Genomic DNA, 8,205 nt, shown 5'->3' on the forward strand with positions numbered 1-8,205 from the left:
AATCAATAAAAAGTGCTTAGAATGACATCTGGCTTATAGTGCTCCTTAAGCATTAGCGATTATTGTTAGAAAACTTGACCCCACTTCACACTCTACTAAAATTTAACCTTGAGTAGGATATTGACTTTTAATATGTGCATTGCTCTCCACTGACAGCCAGGCAGCTTCATGAAGTAAGATTAGCATCCGCAGGCTGTGCCCACACTGAGACAGGATGGGCACCGTTTTGTCTCTTTCATCCCTGAAACGCCCCAGCTTGGGCCAGGCACCCTTGTTGGGAGGGTGACTGGTAGAGAGATTTAGTTAGATGAAGGGGGAAAGCCCATGGAGGCTGAAAAAGGAGAGGCTGGAAAGAAGAGAGGATTTAATCTAAGCGATTTCTTCCCCGACAGCTATCATTTGCGACAGACTCGTGCAGCTGGGCTTGTGGGACCTCGTGGGCGCCATTTTGACCACTAGAGGTCAGTGGATGTTTACTCTCCTCAAAGTGTGGGTCTCCAGGAGAGGTGATGTCCCCAGATGAGCTGTAGTACCTTTCCATCCCTCCTCACCACCACCCCTTTTGTGGACCTGGGTTTGGTTTGATTTTCCAGGAGTCTAAGTCATCCACAATTTTCTCCTGTTCCTTCCAGAACCAGGTTAGCCTTTGCAGGGCAAGGCTCTGGGCCAAGGGTGGAGAATATGATATGTGGCCAGAGATCCCTTTTTCCTCTAAAGCCCACAGGCCCAAATGCTCTAGACTGTCAGTGGCACTCATTTTATAACAAACACAGTCTAAACTCTTCCAGGCCTGCTAACTCTCATTCTTCCACCACGGCATTCCATCGTGTCATCTCTCCCCGACTCTGCTCACCTCTTTCCGCATCACGCATCCGTCTGTAGGACTCCCTCCTGTTTTCCAAGGCATGCATCAAACACTATAATTCTCCATTCTAGGAATCCCATGACACATTGTCCCTCTCCTATACCGGTTACATGTATGCATTATAGTATGTATATACTACTGCATATGACAATTGTTTTTGTCTTAGCTCATCTGCTAGACTGAGCTCCCTGAGGCCTCGGACTATGAATCGTTCGTTTTCAGTGTATTCACAGTTTCCTGGTGCAACTGTGATGTTAACAACTATTTGCTGAATGAACATGTTTTTCATTACAGTCAACTGACACACTGGCTTAAACTGGTGTGTGAGAACCTCTGTGCAGAAAGAGATCTGTATGCTTCCCAGAGGCGATCCATGCCAGCCTCTGCCTCAAGGCAAGCTGCGCCTAGGTTTCCTACACTGCTGGTGCTTGCCATGGCCATGTCCTCTTCCTTCAGGCAATCAGATTTCACTTTCCAGTCTCCCTTGCCGTGAGAGGTCGTCATGTGACTAAATCATGGCCAATGGAATGGGAGCAAAGACATGTATACTTTGAGGAGGCCGGGCGCGGTGGCTCAAGCCTGTAATCCCAGCACTTTGGGAGGCCGAGACGGGCAGATCACGAGGTCAGGAGATCGAGACCATCCTGGGTAACACGGTGAAACCCCATCTCTACTAAAAATACAAAAAAAACTTAGCCGGGCGAGGTGGCAGGCGCCTGTAGTCCCAGCTACTCGGGAGGCTGAGGCAGGAGAATGGCGTGAACCCGGGAGGCGGAGCTTGCAGTGAGCTGAGATCCGGCCACTGCACTCCAGCCTGGGTGACAGAGCGAGACTCCGTCTCAAAAAAAAAAAAAAAAAAAAAGACATGTATACTTTGTCCCAGACTGACCCATAGAAACCAATACTGCTTCATTCCTAATCTCTTTCCCCCTTCAAACCTAGAGAAGGCACAGCCATGAGAGGAAAGGCACCTCCATCCCTACCTGACCACAAGCAAAGCCTGTCTGCTGACCAGGAGCAAGACACTAACTCTTTAACGGTGCACAAGCCACACACTACAGGAAGGCCACAGGAAGGATGGGACCTTGGAGGAATTCAAAGGTCAGGGATTTTTTTTCCCCATTCACTGTTGCAAAACATGTAAATCACAGAACTTTAGAACAAGAAGGCGTGGATCCAGCCCAAAATTTTAACAGATGGACAAATGGAGGGCTCGAGTGGTAAGGCAACTCACCCAAGGTCACACCGTTACTTGGTAGCATCAAGAAGACTCCAATGTCAGTTTTCTTCCCCTTTTATACACCAAGCCCTGAAGGCTGCCGCAGAGTGAGCAGAGAGCTGAGTGGTGTGGCCAACGCTGAAAGGCCACTGTGAAAATGGTACACAAAGGTGTTAAGTCTCCATATCCTAAGAAAAAAGACTGGCTCGTAGGTTTGGGCTGCCAGGATGAAAACTAAGGGTCTAAGATCAAAATATGAAGCCAAGTTCAGCAGGAATTGTGGCTGGAATACATTACAAGGAGTTCGGGAGAACAGAAGGGAAGTCAACTGAAGAAACAGGGCTCCTGAAAATGTCCTTTGGCTCCGTTTGACTCAGCCCCTTGACCTAAGCATCATAATGACCCAAAGTCATTATGATATTTGTTGCAATAAATTGTGGCATGGGGCTGCGATCCTCACAAAGAGAGCTGCTGGTTCTACAACTGATGGCTAATGGGTACAGGCATCAACAATGACATGGATGGGGAGAAATCCAAGAGCGCAGAGAGATCACACAGCAGAGATCAGAAAGACAAGTCATGATTTAGTACAGGACTAGCATCTTTCAAGGCCTCAGAGATAACTGAGGCATTTGGGTTTTTAAAAAGTGAGGCTAAGCACTGAGACGTCAGGCATCTCGGGTATTTTTCAAAATCATCTCTTTTAAGGAAATCTTCCCTGGCTTCCCACTGCTTTCTCTCTGAAAGTTTAGCAGCTTAATGTACAGAAACATTTCCAGTGACAGCATCCTCTACCAATCCCTGTCTGTGCAGGGTAGGAATGCACCCATGTTCTTTTCCTGTCTCCACTGCCTCCCAGGCAGAGCAAACTCAAAATATTCATGTTCATCTAATTCCCAGCGGCTCTATTGGTAGCGGTGCCCCTTTACATTTTTTATGGCACTTTACATTATCTTAATTGATCCTCACAGCAAGCCCTGTGAGGTGGGGGCTATTATCATCACATCTTACATAAAAGAAAATTGCATTGCAGAAAGGGGAAGTAACTTGTCCAAGGTCATTCTGTTCATAAATGGTAGACCTGGGACCTGAGCCCAAAGGGTCTGACTGCAGAGATGGTATTCTTATCACAATCTAGTACCATCTTTCCAGACGTGTGTGCACGTACCTGTGTATGGGTGTGGACACGCACCCAAGTGCAAGGCTTGTGGTGGGAGAACAGGGGAGTATAATTTCTTTCTGACCACTCAAACACTTGGAGTGAAAGATCCACCTCTAAGAGGTATTGTATTACTCTTGCTTATCAACATAATAACCATTTTTATTAATGCTTGTGTTTATAAAACACTCATTATTTGTGAATTTTTTTTTTTTATTCCAGAAATGAAGACTTGGGAAGCAATAGGACACACAGGCAATGGGGCTGGGCATTGGTTGTCCTCATTCATTCATGCAGCGAATGTCCACTGCGTCCCATTCCTGTGCTAAACCTGCCCAGGTGTTGTAGGACTCCCCGGACGTAAGATCCTGTCCGGGCACTCACCACCATCATGCTTGAGGCCCTGCACTGGCGTCAGTCTTTCCATGATGCTGACTGGCAGTGTGTCGGGACAGCCCCCGGGCAGGCCTCCCAGATACCTGTCTAGATTATCTCTGTGGTGGATGTAGCCTTTGCCCCAGCATTCAGCGGCAACAAGAGAAGAATGTACTTTCATTCTTCCCAGGCTCTACCTGGGTGTGGTGGATGCTGCTGTCACTAGAAGGCTTCTGTAAATAAAGCCTGCTTAATCTCCTTAGCCGGATGGCTGTGTCAGCCGGGTTGGAGCCGCCAGGAAAGCGGCCCATGCTTTAGATTCCCCAAATTGTTAGAGGCCGTGGGTGAGCCGCAGCAGATCCCCCTGCACAGAAAGGCCTGCGTTGGCTTGCCTGGTGATCAGGGTATGTTCTGTGGGGCTTCTTCACCAATGCAGAGAGTCTGAGCAAATTCCCTGGACACCAGGCAACTGGACAGCTTCCAGTGTTATGGCATCCACATTCTTCAATCCACTTATACTTGGAAGGGACTGTCCCTTAGAAGAAAACGGTGCCAAATATTTGCAATTGGGTCCCAGGAAAATTCAAGACTTAATGTTACCACCAACCTAGACCTCCTACGAGTTTACAGTTTAATGTTGATTGATTGCCTGTTTTATCAAGCATCCCGTAGTTTTCATATATACTGACTATCCTATGTGTATCAATTAGCTATACCACAATAGTGCTATGAGAACAGCCACCCCAACATTCAACGGCATACAACTATAAGCATTTCCTGCTAGCTCAGGTATCAATCAGTGGGTCATCTAGGGGTTGGCTGACCCAGGATAGACTCAGCTGGGCTTGGCTGCAAGCTGTGGATTGGTTTCTGGTCTGCTCTGTGTCTCATCCTGCTGGGGCCACAGGCTTCCCAGGGAAAATTCATCCCAGAGCAAAGGATGGGTGCACAAGAGGGCAAGACTAGCCAGCTGAGCATATTGAAAGCTTTGCTCTTGTCCTTTCTTCTCACAGATTGTTGTCCAAAGAAAGTCCTGTGCCAGACCCAGAGGCCAGGGTAAGGCAGCACATGCTACCCACCAGCAGACCATGGCAAAGGTGTTTGTGTACATCACTGTGGGAGAGTGAAGAATGGGTACCAAGGATCAATCGGCCACCATGTAAAGCCTGAGAGAAAGATGCCCCAGCTATTCTTAAGACTTTCAAAATAGGCTTCCAGTTCATTAAAAAGGTGTCATGATATTCTTTTCAAAATTCTTCCAAATTCATTTCAAATGCAAATAAATTTGGCTGCGCAACATTTTCAGAAAAGGGTAGGGAGGAGATGGCACACATTGCAAAATCAAAAAAGCTGGGTCACTCAGCTTCGAAGGGAAAGCAAGACATGTGAACGGAGAACTGTGTTTTACTCCTTCTACAAAGGCAAGTCTTTGAGACTGAGCTCAAGCTCATTTCTAAGTCTCCTGATCTCATCTTGAGTAAGTAAAACCATTGTTAGGACAGGTTGCTAGCTCCCTTCTACCCACCTACCTTACCCCCATGGCCCAACTTCACCTATAATACTATTCAGGGACTTTTCAAGTCACTTGATATCAAGAAGTGAAGCAGCTTGCAGTCTTTCCTTGCATGATACTGTTATTAAAAGTTTAGTGCCGACTAGGCGCGGTGGTTAACGTCTGTAATCCCAGCACTTAGGGAAGCCGAGGCGGGCAGATTAGCTGAGATCAAGAGATCGAGACCATCCTGGCCAACATGGTGAAACCCAGTATCTATTAAAAATACAAAAGTTAGCTGGGCGTTGTGGCAGGCACCTGTAATCCCAGCTACTCAGGAGGCTGAGGCAGGAGAATGGCTTGAACCTGGGAGGTGGAAGTTGCAGTGAGCCAAGATCACGCCACTGCACTCCAGCCTGGCCACAGAGTGAGACTCCATCTCAAAAAAAGAAGCAAAAAGTTTAGTGCCCTACCTGTGTTTGAACTAGCTGTCTGTCTGTCAAATTGGGCTAACTTTAGTCCAGGGGAATGTCAGGTAAACGGAGGAAAGCAATGGCAATGTACTCACAATAAAATAAAGAAACAAAAGGTGAAAAAGGCACATTGGAATTCTTGAGGAAGGACCCCATTTTTTTTTGTTTGTTTTTTGTTTTTTGTTTTTTTTTTGAGACAGAGTCCCAGTCCTGAGTACCTGGGACTACAGGTGCCCGCCACCACACCCAGCTAATTTTTGTATTTTTAGTAGAGATGGGGTTTCACCAGGTTAGCCAGGATGGTCTTGATCTCTTGACCTCATGATCCGCCCACCTTGGCCTCCCAAAGTGCTGGGATTACAGGCGTGAGCCATCGTGCCCGGCCGGGACCCCACTCTTACATTGTCAGAGAACACATTCTCTTTTTAAGACTGTTTTGCCATTGTCCATAGTAATTAATCTCAATTATTCTTTTTAAAAATATCTTGTGAGGAACATATACAGTAATTATGCATTTGTAAAAGTCCAGAAAGAGATGCACTGAAAATGGTAAGGGAATTATTTCTGTGTCATGGAATCATAATCCAGTTTTCTTTTTTATTCTATTTTTACATTCTATTTTTTTCTCTATTGATCATGTGTTAATTATACAATTTCTTAAAAGGTTAAAAAAAGGAAAAGGAACAAATTAAAAATTTTTCTTTTCTGGAAATGGCCAGTAAAGGAGAAAGTGTGTTTATGATGTGCCCCAAACATATTCTGCAGACACTGGTTCTCCATGGGGTTAATGATATTACGGTAGTGGCAACGGGATCCATGAGAAATAAATTTGGGAAGAATTGCCTTAGACAAAAGTGTAAAAACACATAGAACTGCGAGAGTTACTAGAGTTAATATCCTAAAAAGAGAGTAAATAGCATTCCCAAACACAAGGACCACTGATTCCTTTTTTCAAGAAGCAGAACCCTAGACTAGTGTTCCTTGGGAATTGTTGTTCTAGGCCATGAGTGCCAAGGCAAAAATTCTGGTGAAATAAACCCAAGTGGGTGAGGTAGGCGAGCTGGGCTGTTGCCAGCCAGGATACCTAAGGAAGTCTGCATTGCCTCTTCTGGCTTTGTGGATCCCCCACAACCTCTCCCATCTTCTGCATCCTGTGTACTCTCCCCTCTGTCCTCACAAAACCGTGGGAAGCAAGCTGGCAGGCTGGGCTTGCGCAGAATCCTCCCTCTAAGCTAGCTGCTGCTCGCCTGCTATGAGCTGAATAGCATCCCCCAAAATTCATGTGTTGAAGTCCTAACTCCCAACGTGATTGTATTTGGACATGGGACCTTTGAGAGCTGATTAGGTTTAGATGAGGTCATGAAGGTGGGGCCTCAGGATAGGATTAGTGCCCTTCAAGGAAGAGACGCCAGAGAGCTTCCTCCCTCTCTCCACCCTTCATGTGAGCACACAATGAGGAGCTGGCTGCCTGCAACCCAAGGAGAGAAGGCTCACCAGACCCTGACACTGCTGGCACCTTGATCTTGGACTTCTAGGCTCCAGGACTGTGAGAAATAAATGTCTGTTGTGTAAGCCACCCAGTCGATGGTATTTTGTTGTGACAGCCCCCGCTAACCAACACATCATCTATGTTCTCGGCAACCTGCGCTGTCCTTTTACATGATATACAGCATATCATTCATCCGTTCAGTCTGTCATTCTTTCAAAGATGTGTGCCTTGTATGAGTCCGGCACCATGCTGGGCACCAGGGATAAAGTGGTGAGAGAAACAAGCACTCTCTAGAAAATCTATAAAAGACAATGAAAGAATCAGTAAGATTAGTCATGAGTAGATAGTTGTTAAAACCGGGCAATGGACACATGGAATTATTTTTACTATTTACCCTACTTTTGCAAATGTTTGAAAATTTCCATAATAAATGGTTTTTAAAAAGTAAATACAAGAATCACACAACTAAATGCACAAGTACAACTTCGGCAAGTATTCTGCGGAAGAGATCGATGGTGCCATAAGGGCACATAATGGGGAGAATCACTGAAAGGGATAGTGTGCCCAGATGATGCAATGAATGAGCTGATTTTTATTTTTATTTTTATTTTTTTGACACGGAGTCTCCCTCTATCGCCCAGGCTGGAGTGCAGTGGCACCATCTCAGCTTACCGCAAGCTCCACCTCCCGGGTTCATGCCATTCTCCTGCCTCAGCCTCCCGAGTAGCTGGGACTACAGGCACCCGCCACCTCGCCCGGCTAGTTTTTTGTACTTTTAGTAGAGACGGGGTTTCACCGTGTTAGCCAGGATGGTCTCGATCTCCTGACCTCGTGATCTTCCCCCCTCGGCCTCCCAGAGTGCTGGGATTATAGGCGAGAGCCACTGCGCCCAGCCGAATGAGCTGATTTTTTAAGAATGAGTGGTCACTAAACAGCTGAAGGACAGCAGGAAGAGATTTCCAGCAGAAGGACAGCAAGAGCACGGCGCTAGCTGTGGATGGCGCACCACATACCTACGGGGATGAAGGAAGCCAAAGTGACGGAGCCCGGGAACAGGCAAAAGATGCTGGGAGAGGAGCCTGCCCACTTCTGCCTCCTCCACCAGCCTGAGACAGCCAAAGGGTGCCTTAGAT

At 46.6% G+C, this 8,205-nt stretch overlaps 1 long non-coding RNA gene across 1 annotated transcript; it reads left to right on the forward strand.

Annotated features, from left to right (window-relative positions):
• The first annotated feature begins 386 nt into the window (after nucleotides 1-386).
• LOC123567662 (uncharacterized) lies at nucleotides 387-4,853 on the forward strand. The gene is made up of 3 exons (XR_006690791.3): nucleotides 387-461; nucleotides 1,808-1,966; nucleotides 4,632-4,853. It is a non-coding gene; the product is annotated as an uncharacterized lncRNA (long non-coding RNA).
• The last annotated feature ends 3,352 nt before the right edge of the window (nucleotides 4,854-8,205 follow it).

This window comes from Macaca fascicularis, chromosome 11, assembly GCF_037993035.2.
Source record: "Macaca fascicularis isolate 582-1 chromosome 11, T2T-MFA8v1.1".
Taxonomy (NCBI): Eukaryota; Metazoa; Chordata; class Mammalia; order Primates; family Cercopithecidae; genus Macaca; species Macaca fascicularis.